This window comes from Syngnathus floridae, unplaced genomic scaffold (genome assembly GCF_059516105.1).
Source record: "Syngnathus floridae isolate MCC-2025c unplaced genomic scaffold, RoL_Sflo_1.0 HiC_scaffold_69, whole genome shotgun sequence".
Taxonomy (NCBI): Eukaryota; Metazoa; Chordata; class Actinopteri; order Syngnathiformes; family Syngnathidae; genus Syngnathus; species Syngnathus floridae.
In genome coordinates, this window is record NW_028284098.1 from 157,524 (window position 1) to 181,457 (window position 23,934).

Here is a 23,934-nt window from a genome sequence, read left to right on the forward strand (position 1 = left end):
GAGTGGGAAAGTTTCTATTTTTTGTTGAACGTGATGGCAAACCATTCTGCCTGATATGTCAGACCTCAGCGCATTTCAAAGATTCAAATCTTCAGCGCCATGCACTTCAGCTCACTCCATGCTAACATTGATCAGGCGTCGAACCCGCATCATCATGCTTAAGAGGTGGCCATGCTAACCAGTGCGCCATTATGTCAACGCATAATAACTAAGTCTACTGGTCAAAACAGCGGTTACTATATGACGTCGCTACGTCGTGGTCACGTGACGCAGACAAGACGTCAATGGACGTGGGCAGAGTTAACTTGTTTAAAAGGGAGTAGGCAGAAGAAATATTTAATTTATTTAAATCTATTTTGAGTGCACACCATTATGCCAATGCATAACAACTGTAAATCTACTAAACAAAACAGCGGTTGCTATATGACATCTGCCACGTCGTGGTCACGTGACATACGTGACGTCGATGGGCGTAACTTTCGCCGGAATTCAAATCCGCGGGGAGAGTTAACTTGTTTAAAAGAGAGTGGGCAGAAGAATTATTTAATTTATTTAAATCTATTTGGTGTGTGCGCCATTATGTCAATGCATAACAACTGTAAGTCTACTAAACAAAACAGCGGTTGCTATTTGACGTCTGCCACGTCGTGGTCACGTGACGCGGACGTGACGTCGACGCCTACTTTACATCCCACCGATCACAGGACTCCTCGGCTGCATAACCGTGCCCCCTTCCCAACCAATCGGATTTGCTATACGCGAAAACGACGCCAATGGAAAGAGCTTCCGCCCAAATTTAAATCCGTGGGCGTGGCTCGCAGCAGGAAGTAGGAAAATGGCGGCGATGTTGACAAAGACACAGCGGATGGTAACATACGACTAACAAGAGAAATATTTTTATTTTCTGCTTGCAACTGGACCGTCCAGAGCGTACACGGTAAGTACAACTCATCGTTTTTAAAAAGAAGTACTTTTGTTGCCCTGAAAAGCGAGTGAGCGTGGCGTTTGTGGGGGACGTCGAATTTCGACGATTCTTTCTGGTCAACGGTTGTAAATGATTGTGTTGATTAAAAAAGAAAACTTGATGTAACTCTACTTTTAACTGCCGTTTCAGATAGATTTGGAATTGCATCACATCCAATTTTGCCTAGAGCGTACACGGTAAGTAACACTCGTTGTGTTTAAGGAGATTTACGTTTGTAATAGCAGAAGTGTAGCCGCGTTGCGTTGTACGTGTGAATGTTGGTCCGGGCGAAATGTTAATGTTTAATTTCATTCCTTTAGGTTCCACGGTGTTTGTTGGCTGCAAGTTTTCCACTGCAAGAAGAGGCTCATATCATTGACCAGGAGCGAGCTACAATGGTGAGTAGCCATAACATTTATGTTAAACACTTCCTATTTCATGTCTAACAGTACTTGATTTAACAAATAACCATAAATAAATACAGTGTGGGCACTGAAGTTAACATATGTGATTATACTGCCTAATCTGTCACCGAGTAGATTGTTGCAAAGTAATATAAGATCCAAAGTTGTAATTCAGAATAGTTTTCAAAAGAAGGCCATTAGAATTATATACAAGTCTGATTACCCTGAACAAGCTATTAATTAAATCACAAATTCTTCAATTCAAAGATTTGGTAGATTATCAGACAAATAATGTCTAACAGTAATTGATTTAACACATCACGATAAGTAGATTGAGTGTGGGCACTCTCAAGTTAACATATGTGATTATACTGCCTAATCTGTTACAGAGTATGTTGTTGCCAAGTAATGTAGAATAGATCCAAAGTAGTAATCCAGAATAGTTTTGAAGAGGCCATTAGAATGATAAACAAATCTGATTACCTTGAACATAATAACAAGCTAAGTGTTTAATATGTCCTATGAAGTCAAAATTGGGCACCATCATGTGGTGAAATTTGGAATTGCATCACATCCAATTTTGCCTGGGAACAAACAGATTACATAAATCTTAGTTTTGAATAAGCCACTCCTTCTCAAACAAGTAAACTCTGCCCATTTTGCGCAGTAGATGTTCTGTTAATATCTAGTATTTATACAAAGTCATAATTTAAATTGCTTTCAACCTTCATTCATCGGTTCAACCAACATTACTCGCTCTTATTACCAACTTGTATTGATTTAACTAAGCGTTTAATACTTCCTATCAGGTCTCAAATCGAGATTTGGCAAAATACAATTTCAGCAAATCCAATTTTGCCAGGGAACAAAAATAGATTAAATAAACTAAATAAGTCCTCTTCCCATTAAATAAATCAGAAAAGTCTGTCTTGTAACCAGTCCTCTTCAAACAAGTAAAGTCTGCCCATTTTGTGCCGTAGATTTTGTGTCTATGCCTAGTATTTAAACAAAATCATAATTTAAACGACTTCTTTCCTTCATTCACTTTGGAAATTTGGAATTGCAGCAAATCGAATTTTGGCAGGGAACAAAAATAGATCAATTAAACTAAATAAGTCTTCTTCCCATTAAATAAATTAAAAAAGTCTGTCTTGTAACCAGTCCTTTTCAAACAAGTAAAGTCTGCCCATTTTGTGCCGTCGATTTTGTGTTAATGCCTAGTATTTATACAAAATCATAATTTAAAGGACTTCATTCCTTCATTCACTTTGGAAATTTGGAATTGCAGCACATCAAATTTTGCCTGGGAAGAAAAGTAGATTAAATAAATTTAATAAGTCTTACTACTTCCCATTAAATAAATTAAATACGTCTTACTTGTTCCCACTCCTTTTCAAAACAGTAGTTTAAAACGAGGGCCCTTCACTCAATCTTTAACCTCAACCCCGCACGTTGTGTTGTATCTGTGAATGTTGGTTGTGGCCAAATGATAGTTTTCTTTCATTCGTTTAGGTTCCAAGAAAACTTGATGTAACTCTACTTTTAACTGCCGTTTCAGATAAGCGGGTATTACGTCGCAGTCAAATGCCGCGGATATGACGTAATTGCCCGAACCTCCGCCAAAATTCAAATCTGTTGGCGCGATGGCCGTGAGCCACTGAGCAGCGACGATTATCAACAGAAATATCTTTATTTTCTGCTTGCAACTGGACCGTCTAGAGCGTACACGGTAAGTAACACTCATTGTGTTTAAGGAGATTTACGTTTGTAATAGCAGAAGTGTAGCCGCGTTGCGTTGTACGTGTGAAAATTGGTCGAGGCGAAATGTTAATGTTTAATTTCATTCCTTTAGGTTCCACGGTGTTTGTTGGCTGCAAGTTTTCCACTGCAAGAAGAGGCTCGTATCATTGACCAGGAGCGAGCTACAATGGTGAGTAGCCATAACATTTATGTTAAACACTTCCTATTTCATGTCTAACAGTACTTGATTTAACAAATAACCATAAATAAATACAGTGTGGGCACTGAAGTTAACATATGTGATTATACTGCCTAATCTGTCACGGAGTAGATTGTTGCAAAGTAATATAAGATCCAAAGTTGTAATTCAGAATAGTTTTCAAAAGAAGGCCATTAGAATTATATACAAGTCTGATTACCCTGAACAAGCTATTAATTAAATCACAAATTCTTCAATTCAAAGATTTGGTAGATTATCAGACAAATAATGTCTAACAGTAATTGATTTAACACATCACGATAAGTAGATTGAGTGTGGGCACTCTCAAGTTAACATATGTGATTATACTGCCTAATCTGTTACAGAGTATGTTGTTGCCAAGTAATGTAGAATAGATCCAAAGTAGTAATCCAGAATAGTTTTGAAGAGGCCATTAGAATGATAAACAAATCTGATTACCTTGAACATAATAACAAGCTAAGTGTTTAATATGTCCTATGAAGTCAAAATTGGGCACCATCATGTGGTGAAATTTGGAATTGCATCACATCCAATTTTGCCTGGGAACAAACAGATTACATAAATCTTAGTTTTGAATAAGCCACTCCTTCTCAAACAAGTAAACTCTGCCCATTTTGCGCAGTAGATGTTCTGTTAATATCTAGTATTTATACAAAGTCATAATTTAAATTGCTTTCAACCTTCATTCATCGGTTCAACCAACATTACTCGCTCTTATTACCAACTTGTATTGATTTAACTAAGCGTTTAATACTTCCTATCAGGTCTCAAATCGAGATTTGGCAAAATACAATTTCAGCAAATCCAATTTTGCCAGGGAACAAAAATAGATTAAATAAACTAAATAAGTCCTCTTCCCATTAAATAAATCAGAAAAGTCTGTCTTGTAACCAGTCCTCTTCAAACAAGTAAAGTCTGCCCATTTTGTGCCGTAGATTTTGTGTCTATGCCTAGTATTTAAACAAAATCATAATTTAAACGACTTCTTTCCTTCATTCACTTTGGAAATTTGGAATTGCAGCAAATCGAATTTTGGCAGGGAACAAAAATAGATCAATTAAACTAAATAAGTCTTCTTCCCATTAAATAAATTAAAAAAGTCTGTCTTGTAACCAGTCCTTTTCAAACAAGTAAAGTCTGCCCATTTTGTGCCGTCGATTTTGTGTTAATGCCTAGTATTTATACAAAATCATAATTTAAAGGACTTCATTCCTTCATTCACTTTGGAAATTTGGAATTGCAGCACATCAAATTTTGCCTGGGAAGAAAAGTAGATTAAATAAATTTAATAAGTCTTACTACTTCCCATTAAATAAATTAAATACGTCTTACTTGTTCCCACTCCTTTTCAAAACAGTAGTTTAAAACGAGGGCCCTTCACTCAATCTTTAACCCCAACCCCGCACGTTGTGTTGTATCTGTGAATGTTGGTTGTGGCCAAATGATAGTTTTCTTTCATTCGTTTAGGTTCCAAGAAAACTTGATGTAACTCTACTTTTAACTGCCGTTTCAGATAAGCGGGTATTACGTCGCAGTCATGTGCCGTGGATATGACGTAATTGCCCGAACCTCCGCCAAAATTCAAATCTGTTGGCGCGATGGCCGTGAGCCACTGAGCAGCGACGATTATCAACAGAAATATCTTTATTTTCTGCTTGCAACTGGACCGTCTAGAGCGTACACGGTAAGTAACACTCATTGTGTTTAAGGAGATTTACGTTTGTAATAGCAGAAGTGTAGCCGCGTTGCGTTGTACGTGTGAAAATTGGTCGAGGCGAAATGTTAATGTTTAATTTCATTCCTTTAGGTTCCACGGTGTTTGTTGGCTGCAAGTTTTCCACTGCAAGAAGAGGCTCGTATCATTGACCAGGAGCGAGCTACAATGGTGAGTAGCCATAACATTTATGTTAAACACTTCCTATTTCATGTCTAACAGTACTTGATTTAACAAATAACCATAAATAAATACAGTGTGGGCACTGAAGTTAACATATGTGATTATACTGCCTAATCTGTCACGGAGTAGATTGTTGCAAAGTAATATAAGATCCAAAGTTGTAATTCAGAATAGTTTTCAAAAGAAGGCCATTAGAATTATATACAAGTCTGATTACCCTTAACATAACAACAAGCTATTAATTAAATCACAAATTCTTCAATTCAAAGATTTGGTAGATTATCAGACAAATAATGTCTAACAGTAATTGATTTAACACATCACGATAAGTAGATTGAGTGTGGGCACTCTCAAGTTAACAGATATGATTATACTGCCTAATCTGTTACAGAGTATGTTGTTGCCAAGTAATGTAGAATAGATCCAAAGTAGTAATCCAGAATAGTTTTGAAGAGGCCATTAGAATAATAAACAAATCTGATTACCTTGAACATAATAACAAGCTAAGTGTTTAATATGTCCTATGAAGTCAAAATTGGGCACCATCATGTGGTGAAATTTGGAATTGCATCACATCCAATTTTGCCTGGGAACAAACAGATTAAATAAATCTTAGTTTTGAATAAGCCACTCCTTCTCAAACAAGTAAACTCTGCCCATTTCGCGCAGTAGATGTTCTGTTAATATCTAGTATTTATACAAAGTCATAATTTAAATTGCTTTCAACCTTCATTCATCGATTCAACCAACATTACTCGCTCTTATTACCAACTTGTATTGATTTAACTAAGCGTTTAATACTTCCTATCAGCTCTCAAGGCAAGATTTGGCAAAATACAATTTCAGCAAATCCAATTTTGCCAGGGAACAAAAATAGATTAAATAAACTAAATAAGTCTTCTTCCCATTAAATAAATCAGAAAAGTCTGTCTTGTAACCAGTCCTCTTCAAACAAGTAAAGTCTGCCCATTTTGTGCCGTAGATTTTGTGTCTATGCCTAGTATTTAAACAAAATCATAATTTAAACGACTTCTTTCCTTCATTCACTTTGGAAATTTGGAATTGCAGCAAATCGAATTTTGCCAGGGAACAAAAATAGATCAATTAAACTAAATAAGTCTTCTTCCCATTAAATAAATTAAAAAAGTCTGTCTTGTAACCAGTCCTTTTCAAACAAGTAAAGTCTGCCCATTTTGTGCCGTCGATTTTGTGTTAATGCCTAGTATTTATACAAAATCATAATTTAAAGGACTTCATTCCTTCATTCACTTTGGAAATTTGGAATTGCAGCACATCAAATTTTGCCTGGGAAGAAAAGTAGATTAAATAAATTTAATAAGTCTTACTACTTCCCATTAAATAAATTAAATACGTCTTACTTGTTCCCACTCCTTTACAAAAAAGTAGTTTAAAACGAGGTCCCTTCACTCAACCTTTAACCCTATTTATTCACCTTCTAGGCTAAGTGTTAAAGGCTAAATGTTAAAGGCTAAGTGTTAAAGGCTAAGTGTTAGAGGCTAAGTGCCAGAGGCTAGGCGCCAGAGGCGAGTTTTTGTGGGCTGAAGTTTTAGTGGGGTTAGTGTGAATACAATCCAAAAGAATACAACAGAATACAATACAATAGAATATAATACATAGATTAAATTCAATAGCTCTTACTACTTCCCATTAAATAAATTAAATACGTCTTACTTGTTCCCAATCCTTTTCAAAAAAGTAGTTTAAAACGAGGGCCCTTCACTCAACCTTTAACCTCAACCCCGCACGTCACATTGTGTTGTATCTGTGAATGTTGGTTGTGGCCAAATGATAGTTTTCTTTCATTCGTTTAGGTTCCACGGTGTTTGTTGGCTATGTTTTCCACTGTCAGAAGGATGAAAATACAAAGTACAACGCTTGGACGTGGGCGAAGACGTCACCGGTGAGTCCTTCCTTCCTATTTATTTACCTTCTAGATGCTAGAGGCTAAGTGTTAGAGGCTAAGTGTTAGAGGCTAAGTGTTAAACACAATACGAACAACACAACGATACTGCACTGAACAACACGATACCGCACTGAGAAACACGATACCGCACTGAACAACACGATACCGCACTGAACAACACCATGCCGCACTGAACACCATGCCACACTGAACAACACCATCCCGCACTGAACAACACCATGCCGCACTAAACAACACCATGCCGCACTGAACAACACCATGCCTCACTGAACGACACCATGCCGCACTGAAAGACACCATGCCGCACTGAACGACACCATGCCGCACTGAAAGACACCATCCCGCACTGAACACCATGCCGCACTGAACAACACCATCCTGCACTGAACAACACCATCCCGCACTGAACAACACCATGCCGCACTGAACAACATTATGCCGCACTGAACATTATGCCGCACTGAACAACACCATGCCGCACTGAACAACACCATGCCGCACTGAACAACATTATGCCGCACTGAACAACATTATGCCGCACTGAACAACACCATGCCGCACTGAACAACACCATGCCGCACTGAACAACACCATGCCGCACTGAACAACATTATGCCGCACTGAACAACACCATGCCGCACTGAACAACACCATCCTGCACTGAACAACACCATTCCGCATTGAACACCATGCCGCACTGAACAACACCATCCCGCACTGAACAACACCATCCCGCACTGAACAACACCATGCCGCACTGAACAACATTATGCCGCACTGAACAACATTATGCCGCACTGAACAACACCATGCCGCACTGAACAACACCATGCCGCACTGAACAACACCATGCCGCACTGAACAACATTATAACGCACTGAACAACACCATCCCGCACTGAACAACACCATGCCGCACTAAACAACATTATGCCGCACTGAACAACATTATGCCGAAATGAACAACACCATGCCGCACTGAACAACACCATGCCGCACTGAACAACACCATCCTGCACTGAACAACACCATCCCGCACTGAACAACACCATGCCGCACTGAACAACACCATGCCGCACTGAACAACACCATGCCGCAATGAACAACACCATCCCGCACTGAACAACATTATGCCGCACTGAACAACATTATGCCGCACTGAACAACACCATGCCGCACTGAACAACACCATGCCGCACTGAACAACACCATCCTGCACTGAACAACACCATCCCGCACTGAACAACACCATGCCGCACTGAACAACATTATGGCGCACTGAACAACATTATGCCGCACTGAACAACACCATGCCGCACTGAACAACACCATGCCGCACTGAACAACACCATGCCGCAATGAACAACACCATCCCGCACTGAACAACACCATGCCGCACTGAGCAACACCATGCCGCACTGAACAACACCATCCTGCACTGAACAACACCATGCCGCACTGAACAACACCATTCCGCACTGAACAACACCATGCCGCACTGAACAACATTACGCTGCACTGAACAACACCATGCCGCATTGAACAACACCATGCCGCACTGAACAACACCATCCTGCACTGAACAACACCATGCCGCATTGAACAACACCATGCCGCACTGAACAACACCATCCTGCACTGAACAACACCATCCCGCACTGAACAACACCATCCCGCATTGAACAACACCATCCTGCACTGAACAACACCATGCCGCACTGAACAACACCATGCCGCACTGAACAACACCATTCCGCACTGAACAACACCATGCCGCACTGAACAACACCATCCTGCACTGAACAACACCATCCCGCACTGAACAACACCATGCCGCATTGAACAACACCATCCTGCACTGAACAACACCATCCTGCACTGAACAACACCATGCCGCACTGAACAACACCATGCCGCACTGAACAACACCATGCCGCACTGAACAACACCATGCCGCACTGAACAACACCATGCCGCACTGAACAACATTATGCCGCACTGAACAACATTATGTCGCACTGAACAACACCATGCCGCACTGAACAACACCATGCCGCACTGAACAACATTATGCCGCACTGAAAAACACCATGCCGCACTGAACAACACCATCCCGCACTGAACAACACCATGCCGCATTGAACAACACCATGCCGCACTGAACAACACCATGCTGCACTGAACAACATTATGCTGCACTGAACAACACGATCCTGCATTGAACAACACCATGCCGCACTGAACAACACCATCCTGCACTGAACAACACCATCCTGCACTGAACAACACCACCCCGCACTGAACAACACGATCCCGCATTGAACACCATCCCGCACTGAACAACACCATGCCGCACTGAACAACACCATTCCGCACTGAACAACACCATGCCGCACTGAACAACACCATGCCGCACTGAACAACACCATGCCGCACTGAACAACACCATGCCGCACTGAACAACATTATGCCGCACTGAACAACACCATGCCGCACTGAACAACACCATCCCGCACTGAACAACACCATGCCGCATTGAACAACACCATGCCGCACTGAACAACACCATCCTGCACTGAACAACACCATCCCGCACTAAACAACACCATGCCGCACTGAACAACATTATGGCGCACTGGACAACATTATGCCGCACTGAACAACACCATGCCGCACTGAACAACACCATGCCGCACTGAACAACACCATGCCGCACTGAACAACACCATGCCGCACTGAACAACATTATGCCGCACTGAACAACACCATGCCGCACTGAACAACACCATGCCGCACTGAACAACACGATCCCGCATTGAACAACACCATCCTGCACTGAACAACACCATGCCGCACTGAACAACACCATGCCGCACTGAACAACACCATTCCGCACTGAACAACACCATGCCGCACTGAACGACACCATCCTGCACTGAACAACACCATCCCGCACTGAACAACACCATGCCGCATTAAACAACACCATGCCGCACTGAACACCACCATCCTGCACTGAACAACACCATGCCGCACTGAACAACACCATGCCGCACTGAACAACACCATGCCGCACTGAACAACATTATGCCGCACTGAACAACATTATGCCGCACTAAACAACATTATGTCGCACTGAACAACACCATGCCGCACTGAACAACACCATGCTGCACTGAACAACATTATGCCGCACTGAATAACACGATCCCGCATTGAACAACACCATCCCGCAGTGAACAACACCATGCCGCATTGAACAACACCATGCCGCACTGAACAACACCATGCTGCACTGAACAACATTATGCTGCACTGAACAACACGATCCTGCATTGAACAACACCATGCCGCACTGAACAACACCATGCCGCACTGAACAACATTATGCCGCACTGAAAAACACCATGCCGCACTGAACAACACCATCCCGCACTGAACAACACCATGCCGCATTGAACAACACCATGCCGCACTGAACAACACCATGCTGCACTGAACAACATTATGCTGCACTGAACAACACGATCCTGCATTGAACAACACCATGCCGCACTGAACAACACCATCCTGCACTGAACAACACCATCCTGCACTGAACAACACCACCCCGCACTGAACAACACGATCCCGCATTGAACAACACCATCCCGCACTGAACAACACCATGCCGCACTGAACAACACCATTCCGCACTGAACAACACCATGCCGCACTGAACAACACCATGCCGCACTGAACAACACCATGCCGCACTGAACAACACCATGCCGCACTGAACAACATTATGCCGCACTGAACAACACCATGCCGCACTGAACAACACCATCCCGCACTGAACAACACCATGCCGCATTGAACAACACCATGCCGCACTGAACAACACCATCCTGCACTGAACAACACCATCCCGCACTAAACAACACCATGCCGCACTGAACAACATTATGGCGCACTGGACAACATTATGCCGCACTGAACAACACCATGCCGCACTGAACAACACCATGCCGCACTGAACAACACCATGCCGCACTGAACAACACCATGCCGCACTGAACAACACGATCCCGCATTGAACAACACCATCCTGAACTGAACAACACCATGCCGCACTGAACAACACCATGCCGCACTGAACAACACCATTCCGCACTGAACAACACCATGCCGCACTGAACAACACCATCCTGCACTGAACAACACCATCCCGCACTGAACAACACCATGCCGCATTGAACAACACCATGCCGCACTGAACAACACCATCCTGCACTGAACAACACCATGCCGCACTGAACAACACCATGCCGCACTGAACAACACCATGCCGCACTGAACAACATTATGCCGCACTGAACAACATTATGCCGCACTAAACAACATTATGTCGCACTGAACAACACCATGCCGCACTGAACAACACCATGCTGCACTGAACAACATTATGCCGCACTGAACAACACGATCCCGCATTGAACAACACCATCCCGCAGTGAACAACACCATGCCGCATTGAACAACACCATGCCGCACTGAACAACACCATGCTGCACTGAACAACATTATGCTGCACTGAACAACACGATCCTGCATTGAACAACACCATGCCGCACTGAACAACACCATCCTGCACTGAACAACACCTTTCCACACTGAACAACACCATGCCGCACTGAACAACATTATGCCGCACTGAACAACACCATGCCGCACTGAACAACACCATGCCGCACTGAACAACACCATGCCGCACTGAACAACACCATGCCGCAATGAACAACACCATCCCGCACTGAACAACACCATGCCGCATTGAACAACACCATGCCGCACTGAACAACACCATCCCGCACTGAACAACACCACCCCGCACTGAACAACACGATCCCGCATTGAACAACACCATCCCGGACTGAACAACACCATGCCGCACTGAACAACACCATTCCGCACTGAACAACACCATGCCGCACTGAACAACACCATGCCGCACTGAACAACACCATGCCGCACTGAACAACACCATGCCGCACTGAACAACATTATGCCGCACTGAACAACACCATGCCGCACTGAACAACACCATCCCGCACTGAACAACACCATGCCGCATTGAACAACACCATGCCGCACTGAACAACACCATCCTGCACTGAACAACACCATCCCGCACTGAACAACACCATGCCGCACTGAACAACATTATGGCGCACTGAACAACATTATGCCGCACTGAACAACACCATGCCGCACTGAACAACACCATGCCGCACTGAACAACACCATGCCGCACTGAACAACATTATGCCGCACTGAACAACATTATGCCGCACTGAACAACACCATGCCGCACTGAACAACACCATGCCGCACTGAACAACACCATGCCGCACTGAACAACACGACGTCGCACTGAACAACACGACGCCGCACAGAACAACACGACGCCGCACAGAATAACACAATACCGCACAGAACAACACAATACCGCATAAACAGTTTTAGATAATATTACGTCGCAGTCATGTGACGCGGACATGACGTCAATAGGCGGAACTCACGGCAAAATTATAATCCGTGGGCGTGGCTTGCAACAGGAAGTAGGAAAGCGGCAGTTCTGGCAAACAAGACACAGCTGTTAGTAACACGATGACTAACAAGGCAAATATTTTTGTTTTCAGCTTGCAACTTGACCGTCTAGAGCGTACAAGGTAATTACAACTGTTTTTTTTTAGCCCTGAAAAGCAAGGGAGTGTGGCGTTTGGGAGGAATGTCGAACTCGGCGTCTGCTTCCAGCCACAGACGCCAAATTTCGACGATTATTTCGACTGGTCAACGGTTGTAAATTATTGCGTTGACTAAAAACTTTATTTAACTCTACTCTTAACTTTGCCGTTTCAGATATGCGGGTATTACACCGCGGAAATGACGTCAATAGGCTGAACTCTCGCCAAAATTCAAATCTGTGGGCGCAATGGCCTTGAGCGAGACACCGGATACAAACACGACGATTATCAACAGAAATATCTTTATTTTCCGCTTGCAAGTGGACCGTCTAGAGCGTACACGGTAAGTACAACTCATTGTGTTTAAAAAGATTTACGTTTGTGTAGTTTGCGTTGCGTTGTATCTGTGAATGTTGGTTGAGGCTAAATGTTAATGTTTAATTTCATTCCTTTAGGTTCCACGGTGTTTGTTGGCTGTATGTTTTCCACTGCAAGAAGAGGCTCGTATCATTGACCAGCAGGAGCTACAATGGTGAGTACCCCTTTCGTCTTCCATTTATGTTAAACACTTCCTATTTCATGTCTAACAGTACTCGATTTAACAAATAACCATAAATAAATACAGTGTGGGCAGTCACGTTAACATATGTGATTATCCTGCCTAATATGTTTATCACAAATATGTCACTAATCACTAATATGTTTATTTGTTTATCACAACACCTTTGGACCTTCAGCAATCGATTATTTCCCTTCATCTACATAGAGACAGAACGATGGTGTCTTAAACATCTCATTCATTTCACCAAATAACTTCACGCAGGTGGATAACGGCCGTCTCGGTCACGCTATGTTGCGTGATGCAGTTTTGAAGAACCAAGTGCATTTATTCAATGAATAAGTCAAGCTAGTTCTATGTTTATGATGTTGTAAGTTACGGTACCGATTGAAGTTGAGTTCGAAGCCAGTGGAAAACAGCGCTGCGTTTGTGCTCTCCAGGTACAAATGTTGTGATCTCTGACTGACGACCGGGCGAGACTCGAGTAAGAGATGTCCAAACGAGCTCCGGCAGGGCGGGCCAAGGCGGAGCGAACGGACGCCCTTCAGGCCGCCAATGACGAGCTGAGAACCAAACTGATGGACGTCCAGTTAGAACTTCAGCAGGAGAAGAACAAGGTGAAAACCTCAACAGACAGACACTGCCTGCCTCCCTGCCTGCCTCCCTGCCTGCCTCCCTGCCTGCCTCCCTCCCTCCCAGTTTTCCCGATGTAGATTAGACATGCGTGTGCCATGACTGTGTCAGCCTACATCAACAAATGCACCGAGGACGTCAGCACCACTAAGAATATCATCACCCGGGGCAACCAACGACCCTGGATGACTGAGGAGGTACGTCAAACGCTACGAGCGCGGAACTCTGCCTTCAAGTCTGGCGACAAGGAGACACTGAGGACAGCGAGAGCCAACTTGAACCGTGCCATCAGGATAGCGAAGCGAGACCGCAGTCGAAAATTTCAGGATCGTTTCCACGACGTCAAAAACATCAGGAGTATGTGGCAAGGCATACGGGCGATTACAGACTACAACTCACCCTCCCCCCCCCCGGTGGGTGTAGTTGATGCTGACTTTCTAAATGGTCTAAATAACTTCTTTGGGAGGTTCGAGGCACTAAACGGCACTCCAGCAGTTAAAACTGTCCCCCATCAGGAAGAGGAGGTACTCTGCCTTGACTCCGCCGATGTGTTGAAGACCCTGAGGAGAGTCAACCCCTGTAAGGCCCCTGGCCCCGACAACATTCCTGGGCGTGTGTTCAGGGAATGTGCAAGTCATCTGGCTGGGGTCATCACAGACATTTTTAACACCTCGCTGGGCCAAGCCACAGTGCCGGCGTGCTTTAAGACTGCCTCCATCATTCCGGTGCCGAAGAAACCTCAAATCACCTCATTTAATGATTACCGGCCTGTTGCACTGACTCCGGTTATGATGAAGTGCTTCGAAAGGCTGCTTAAAGGTCACATCGTTTCCAGACTCCCCCTATTATTTGACCCGTTCCAGTTTGCCGACCGGCAAAACCGCTCCACTCAGGACGCCATCTCCTCCGTTCTTCACCTGAGCCTGGCTCACCTGGAGGAGAAGAACACCCATGTGCGGAGGCTGTTCCTGGACTTCAGCTCAGCGTTTAACACCATCATCCCACAGCATCTGGTAGGAAAATTGGAACACCTGGGCTTCAACACCCCCCTTCGCAACTGGCTGCTAGACTTCCTCACCAACAGACCTCAGTCAGTCCGGGTCGGACAGAACACCTCTGATGTCATCACCCTCAGCACAGGCTCCCTTCAGGGCTGCGTCCTGAGCCCCCTGCTGTGCACCCTGATGACACACGACTGCGTCCTCAGGTTCACCACCAATCACATCGTGAAGTCAGCAGACGACACAACGGTGGTGGGGCTCATCAGAGACAACAACGACCTGGACTACAGAGAGGAGGTGGAGCAGCTGGTGGGCTGGTGCAGAGAAAACAGCCTGATCCTGAATGAGGAGAAGATGAAGGAGATCATCGTCGACTTCAGGAAAAAACAGCCTCACCACGCTCCACTGATCATCAACAGCTCAGCTGTGGAGGTGGTCAGCACCACCAAATTCCTGGGGGTCCACATCACAGAAGACCTCACCTGGACTATGAACACTACGGCACTGGTCAAGAGGGCACAGAAGCGCTTGTACTTCCTGCGGAGGATGAGGAGAGCCCACCTGCCCCCACCCATCATGAGGACGTTCTACAGGAGCACCATAGAGAGCATTCTGACAAGCTGTCTCTCTGTGTGGTGTGGAGGCTGCACCGCCTCCGATTGGAAGAACGTGAGGAGAGTGGTGAGGACAGCAGAGAGGATCATAGGGGCTCCTCTTCCCTCCATTCAGGACATTTCATCTCAGCGCTGCATGTCCCGTGCCCGTAACATCATCAATGACCCATCACACCCCCACCATGGACTGTTCTGCCTGCTGCCCTCTGGGAAGAGGTTTGCAGCATCCGCTGCAGGTCCACCAGGTTCTGCAACAGCTTTTTCCCTGCTGTCATCAGACTGTTGAACACTAGAACTGTTGAGCTCTAAACTGAACTCTGCATCACACATTCACAGAACTGTACTTTATGACACTACGGACCTCTATCTTGCACTATCTCGCACTACCAACTTTACTGAACTTGTATAAACCCTTTAAATAGAAGTTTAATACATGGTTTAGCATTCCTCTGCACACTCTTGAATACTGTTTTGCCTACTTGCACTATTGCATAATTATCACTGCTGCACTTTATACTTATTTTTAATATATATATATATATATATATATAGTATATATGTATATATATATATTTTCATAGGATATGTTACTTCTATTCAACTGCAATATCACTACTTTGTTGTAAGACGTATGCAACGGAATTTCGTTTTGTATGCACCATGTGCAGACAAGATGACAATAAAGTTTGTCTAAGTCTAAGTCATGTCAGGTCAGCTGTCTGGAGAGAGAGAGAAGTCAGGACCTGCGGGCGGAGCACCACCGTGCCACCGCCGCCATGACGGAACTCAAAAGCAAACTCCATGAGGAGAAGCAGAAAGAGTTAGCCATTACCAGGGAGACATTACTGCGGCAGCATGAAATGGAGCTGATGAGAGTGATCAAAATCAAAGATGGAGAGATCCAGCGACTGAATGCCTTGGTCCTCAGCCTGAGGGACGGCTCCATGGACAAGGTGATCCGCTCTATCCGTGTCTGACTATCCGCACGCCACGTCGGGCTTCGATGCGGCCGCTACCGTATTGTGTAGCTTGTCCCCAGTAAGCGTCGCGGCGCTCCGTTGCGGTCTCAACGGCCCGGTGTGGCGCAATGTCTGCTCAGGTGAGGAGGGGGGGCGCTTTGCTGGCGGAGGTGGAGGAGACGCGGCGGTGTCGGGAGACCGAGCGGTGTCGCCTCCACCAGGAGCGCGGAAGAAGCCCTGGCAGCGGCCCAGCAGGCCTGGCAGTCCCGAGCGGCCGAGCTCCGATCGGCTCATCACCAGCATCGGGAGGAGCTGAGCCGAACCAAGAGAGACTGCGAGAGGGAGATCCGCCGACTGGTAGGACTGATCAGATGCGCGGTGCGTGGCTATGTTCCCAATTTCGTTGTATACCTGCAGTGCAATGACACCTAAGGCATTCTATTCTATTCTATTTCACAAGAAGAAAATGTCCGGTTGCTCGCTTCGCTTTTGTCACAGCAAAGGTGTTCTAGTCGATTCAAGAAAAAAATTGGCCGGTTGCTCTCTTTGTTTTTGTCACAATTCTGGCAAATGAGTTTGCCCGCCTGCCTGAGCGCTCCCCGTTTGTACATCCAGACGGATGAGATCAAGCTGAAAGACAGAGCGGTTAGTGTTTTGGATGAAGCCCTGGGGCCGGCCACGTCCACCGCCTTCAGCTGCAGACTCAGGCTGCCGAGCAGCAGATCGCTGCCCTGAGGGATTCCCAAAGGGCGGGCCTAAACTACCCTGGAAGTGGGGTCAACGCCGCTACTAGCAATCCTCTTCATTGCGTAAGCCACCTCATCACACACTTGCAGTACGCATGACTTAGTTCGTTGCTGGAGGAAGGTAGCACAAAAACAGTTTTGAACTTTGAACGAGTGCTTGTGTGTGTGTGTTGCGGGGCGTTTTCAGTCTCAGGAGGATCGGGACACGCGACGGTTTCATCTGAAAATCGCTGAGCTCAGCGCAGTCATCAGGAAACTGGAGGATCGAAACGCCCTGCTTTCTGAAGAGCGCAATGAACTGGTAATTTATTGACGGCACGCTTGAAGGTTTGCGCTACGTTTGATGCGCGCCATCCAGCGAGGCACCCATTGCGCTTGCTTATTAGTTGAGCGGCGCGGCGAGTCGGTTGCCTGGTAGATGTCTTTTATTGGGAGCCAAAGCCACGATTCCGTTCAAACCGATGCAAAAGGAATGGATACGTTCTGGCCCGCGTGTTGTGCGTCTTTCACATCCCGCACTTCATGCTTGCAGCTAAAGCGACTGAGAGAAACAGAAAGCCAGTTTCTGCCACTCCTGTACAAAAACAAACGCCTGAGCAGGAAGAATGAAGAACTCTCGCTGGTGCTGTGTCGCCTTGAAAACAAAGTGCGCTTTGTCACCCAGGAGAACGAGGAGATGGCAAGCTTGGTAAGTCGACGCGGACAACGGCGGCGTGCCAACAGAGTCCACTGCATTTGTGTTCCACAGAGAAGGCCTAGTTCGCTCAATGACCTGGACCGCGGTTGCGGCCAGCAGGACGGTGAAATGGAGTTCCTTCAAGTTGTGGAGCAGCGGCACATCATCGACGACTTGTCCAAGGTCTTCAGGCAGGCGACTCGGTGCACGTACGGCAGCGCCGCGCTCGCTCGCTGTCGCCAGGAAACCTTTTCCGTCCAAAGCTTGGCCGGCGGCCGCCATCCAAAAAATTGGCCCCTTAAATTCCGACCTTTCAAGCAGGAGCATTGTGCGCACGCGTTTGAACACGCTTTAGACTTGTTTTGCCGTTTTCAGCAGCTCAAAGCTCCCGTTTTGTCAGCGCCTTTGCCACTCGCTGTGCGCTGAAAACGACGGACTTGCCCGGCTGCTCAGCCCGTCAACCATGAGCCGCGAGCGCGACGTCATTGTCCGTAGGCAGCTAGTGGCAAAATGCACCCTGTTAGAGTTGCGCTCGCTCCAACTTATTTTGCAAGAACCACACGGGAGACAAGTAAGTTCTTTTGGACACCTGCAGGTGGAGAGTCCATCCGTTGTACGAATGAAGTCTGACTCTCGGCTCCTGCACGAGCATTTTAATTAAGAGAAACAGGGTGGGTGTAAGAGTGGATTGAATAGAGGAAGCCCTTGACCTCTAGTCAAAACATAGCAAGGGGTGTTTTACGACTTTGTGTAGGAAGGGATAAGCGATAGGGATAAATAAGGGATAAATAATATTATTTATTACAGGTCGCAGTCAAAGTCAAAGCAACACAATGATACGATAAAGATAATCTGGAAAACCCTGACACACCCTGTAGTTGTCACTTTTGGAAAAGACGAGCGTCCCTCCAATCATCGCCGGTGACGTGTTTTTCAGGCTCTGGAGACAGGAGCTCATGTCAGAAATGTCATTGTGAGTCGCGTTTGTTTCTGCGCCGGAGCCGTTCGTTCCCTTTGCATCCAAAGAATCTCAAAGGCGGATTATTTGTGTCGACAGGAGAGAGATTTGCTGCTACGATACCGACGTCGAGAATCTCTGAGGAGGAACAAAGCGTGAGGTCCTGCAAGGTGAGTCTGTTTGTTTGCGGCTGCTTGGTGTTGCGCAAGATGAAATGGCCTTTTTCTCGCTATCGTTCCTCTCGTCGATTCATCGTGAGGTGTCGCTTCAGTTTGTTCAGAGAGATGTTTGCTTCCGCGCCCGCAGGTCATCGAAACATTTTACGGCTACGACGAAGACGTGTTGGTGGACTCGGACGGATCGTCCTTGTCTTTTCACACCGACAGAACCCCCGACACGGAACCCGAAGAGGTAGCCCGCCATTTCTGCCAGCGTATTGGCACCAAACATTCCTCTTCAGCCTGGAATCGGACTCGTCTTTGCGTCGCGGGTGCTTTGTCGCCGGTCTGACTGATTCTGGTACTAGTGCTGTGTTGCATTGGTGTGTGCATGAAGAGGCGGAGCTTCGCTACCGCCAGCTGACGCAAGAATATCAAGCGCTGCAACGAGCCTACGCTCTGCTAGCCCAGACCAGCGAAAGGGGACTACGACGCCGAGAAGGAGATCAAGGTGGCGCCCCTTCCCGCAACCCCCGGCCGGGTCGCAGCCTCCCCGTTCTCACCCAGCCTCGGGTGTTCTCTGGTCTGAAAGGAGGAGGAGGAGCCTCCCTCCTCCTCCTTTCAGACCAGAGAAAAGCTGATGGTAGAAATGGGTCACTATCAAAGCAGAGTAGCAGATCTGGAGTCAGCGCTGAAGCAACAAGGACAGGTAAGCTCATCAATGAGCACACCTTTTTCTCAGACAAAATAGCTACATTCTTCAGTCACTCATCCGTCTGGCATTACTGGACCAACCCCCCCCCCCCCCCCCCCCCCCGAACGTGGCTGGGAAAATGCGGAGAAAAGCAAATGTCATTTTCCAGTCAACCAAAGAATTTGTGGATGAAAATGACACAACATTCCAAAGCTGTCCACGCGTTTGTCTCTTCTAGAATGTCAAGTGGGTGGAGGAGAAGCAGCTGCTGCGTCAGAGCAATCAGCAGTTGGCCGAAAAGGTGACGGAAAGAAAGGCGCTGGGCGGAGTCGCTTGGCGTCACACCTGTCGGGAAGCCCCGCAGATGAGGTCTGACTGTCTTTTCAGGTCAGGCGGATGGAGGCGGAAGAAGCGCGTCTGAAAGAGCACATCCAGGATATCCGAGACCAAAACGAACTGCTTGAGTTCCGCATCCTGGAGCTGGAGGTGGGAAGACTCGCACAAGCGTGTTGAGGCCAGAGATGTGACGGACGGACGGACGGACGGACGGACGGATGCATGCCTCTGCCTTTCAGGAGAGGGAGTGGCGCTCCCCCGTCTTGAAGTTTCTGCAAGTCCGTTTCCCAGACGGCCTGAGCCCTTTGCAGATCTACTGCGAGGCCGAGGGCGTGAGCGTACGTAAGGCGTCCCTCGCAACCCTAACCTTAACCCGAGGTCCCAGAACACCTTACATTGCTCCTTGCGCCTTTCCCCCGGACATCGTCATCAGTGATCTGATGAAGAAGCTGGACATCCTGGGCTATAACGCCGTAAGTGTATGTCGAACTCCTTATGTTCGCACTCCACGAGACTCGGCGGCTCAAATGTGACTTTTGGAAGGCTTTGCGCTGAAAGAAGCTTGTTGACGCTGTGCCTTTGGGCTCTTGCAGAATCTCACCAACGAGGAGCAGGTGGTCGTGATTCACGCCAGGACCCTTCTCACCCTAGCCGAGAAGGTAACGCGCACGTCCACGCACGCTCTCGCATTCTGCTTATGTGACAGCAGCCTTTCCTCAGTGGTTAGAATACATCAAAGTGACCAAGTCAGCACTTCAACAGAAGATGTTGGACATTGAAAGTGAGAAGGTAGACAGACACGCGACATCAGCCAAGGGGAACTCCGGCAATGTGCCCCAACAATTCTGACCTTGAGCTGTGCTAGGATATGTTCTGCAAGCAGAAGGGCTACCTGGATGAAGAGTTGGACTTCAGGAAGTGTTCCATGGACCAGGCTCATAAGGTAAGCCGCCCTCAAATCTCCCGCCGGACCACTGATGGACGAGGATTGCGGCCCAGAGGATCCTGGAGCTGGAGGCCATGTTGTACGAGGCGCTACCGCAGCGGGACTGCCCCGCCACGGACGGCGAAAAAGCCAGCCACGCTGGCGTGAATGACGTGCTGACGGCGGATCAGAGAGAAGAGCTTAGGAGCGCCGTGGACCAATGGAAGCGAGCCCTGATGTGCGAGTTGAGGGAGCGCGACGCTTGCATCCTCCAAGAGAGAATGGATCTGCTGCACAGCGCGCAACAGGTAAGGGCCCAAAGCCAGCCCGGCACTTACTTGCACGCTTACTGGCTTTTGAATGCCACTTTCCATTTGTCCGTCCTAGAGGAACAAAGAGCTGAAAGAATTCATCGAAGCTCAGAAGAGACAAATCAAACAATTGGAGGAGAAGTTTCTGTTTCTCTTTCTATTCTTCTCCTTGGCCTTCATTCTGTGGCCCTAACACCAGCTGGTGAGTGAGCTCCAGCGGCACCGCACTCGACACCTCCGATACACTGCCAGCCGGTCTCAGACGTTGGCAGACGCTCCGATGCCAACGTATACCCCCCGCCACGGTGACAGAGGCACCGCGTCACACCGGCGCTCATCCAATCAGAAGGCAGGAAAAGCAAATTCACATGCAGGGCACTTTTGAACCAGAAGAGAGCGCCACAAAAAACGGTTGTTGCCCCATATTGTTGTTGGCTTCCGTCAGTCTCGAGAGACTATGGATTATGTGCCTTGGTGGTCATTGGTTGCTGGACCTGCAGTTCCTTCTGTGACTAAAGAGTCCAATTCTGGAGCCGCATGCCCTGTTGCAGATGTCACAGCTAAAGGCAGTAGAGTTTCGGGGTAGTTGAGCATCTCTTCTGTGTCTGTGTTGCCCCAAACGCGCACTAAAAAGGGTCAGAATAACAAGAGTCCCACTGGCCAGCCGGGGCCACCCGTCCAGCTGTTTCTTCAGGGGGGAAAAAAATTGGAGTCACCGGTGAGTACATTTTGCATTTAGCTCTGCTTTTCTGCTTCTGTCTTCAAGTGTGTGGCATCCTGCGATCAAAGAGTCAGCCAACCCCAAAGCGGTTGACCTCAACGTCCCACCACCATGCCTACCAGAGCAGGTGACGTGATGCTTTGGACATCCTTCCGTCTCAGATGCCCAAAAGTACTCTTTGCCACATCTGCGGCAATACGGTGTCTTTTCAAAGGTGCAAATAAATCCAGCGTGGGCGGAACACGCACGTCTTCGGTTTTTCCCGCTTTGTTTGTGTGACAGCTGTTGTGAAAATTTTATACAAATAAAGTTGTATAGTACAGGTTTGGCCAAGCCGCAACTCCCGAACCGCATGCGGCTCTTTTATGTTCATATCAACATTTGTGTGTGTGTGTGTGTGTGTGTGTGGGGGGGGGGGGGGGGGGGGGTTGTGCGTGTTGGCTTCACTTGAGTTCAATTTGGTATTTTGGTCAAAAGCGCATGTGGTGAAATTCCACAAAGTAGGATGGGCAAACACATTTCTTTAAACTATGAGTGTCAATTGGGCTCTCGAAATGGCAGGGAAAAGATGCACAGCAAAACGAAAATACGTAGATGAACACAGGACGTTTTAATCAGAGTGGGAAAGTTTCTATTTTTTGTTGAACGTGATGGCAAACCATTCTGCCTGATATGTCAGACCTCAGCGCATTTCAAAGATTCAAATCTTCAGCGCCATGCACTTCAGCTCACTCCATGCTAACATTGATCAGGCGTCGAACCCGCATCATCATGCTTAAGAGGTGGCCATGCTAACCAGTGCGCCATTATGTCAACGCATAATAACTAAGTCTACTGGTCAAAACAGCGGTTACTATATGACGTCGCTACGTCGTGGTCACGTGACGCAGACAAGACGTCAATGGACGTGGGCAGAGTTAACTTGTTTAAAAGGGAGTAGGCAGAAGAAATATTTAATTTATTTAAATCTATTTTGAGTGCACACCATTATGCCAATGCATAACAACTGTAAATCTACTAAACAAAACAGCGGTTGCTATATGACATCTGCCACGTCGTGGTCACGTGACATACGTGACGTCGATGGGCGTAACTTTCGCCGGAATTCAAATCCGCGGGGAGAGTTAACTTGTTTAAAAGAGAGTGGGCAGAAGAATTATTTAATTTATTTAAATCTATTTGGTGTGTGCGCCATTATGTCAATGCATAACAACTGTAAGTCTACTAAACAAAACAGCGGTTGCTATTTGACGTCTGCCACGTCGTGGTCACGTGACGCGGACGTGACGTCGACGCCTACTTTACATCCCACCGATCACAGGACTCCTCGGCTGCATAACCGTGCCCCCTTCCCAACCAATCGGATTTGCTATACGCGAAAACGACGCCAATGGAAAGAGCTTCCGCCCAAATTTAAATCCGTGGGCGTGGCTCGCAGCAGGAAGTAGGAAAATGGCGGCGATGTTGACAAAGACACAGCGGATGGTAACATACGACTAACAAGAGAAATATTTTTATTTTCTGCTTGCAACTGGACCGTCCAGAGCGTACACGGTAAGTACAACTCATCGTTTTTAAAAAGAAGTACTTTTGTTGCCCTGAAAAGCGAGTGAGCGTGGCGTTTGTGGGGGACGTCGAATTTCGACGATTCTTTCTGGTCAACGGTTGTAAATGATTGTGTTGATTAAAAAAGAAAACTTGATGTAACTCTACTTTTAACTGCC

At 46.6% G+C, this 23,934-nt stretch overlaps 1 pseudogene; it reads left to right on the top strand.

Annotated features, from left to right (window-relative positions):
- Window positions 1-13,969: 13,969 nt before the first annotated feature.
- LOC148378011 (janus kinase and microtubule-interacting protein 3-like) lies at window positions 13,970-22,480 on the top strand (annotated as a pseudogene).
- Window positions 22,481-23,934: the final 1,454 nt, after the last annotated feature.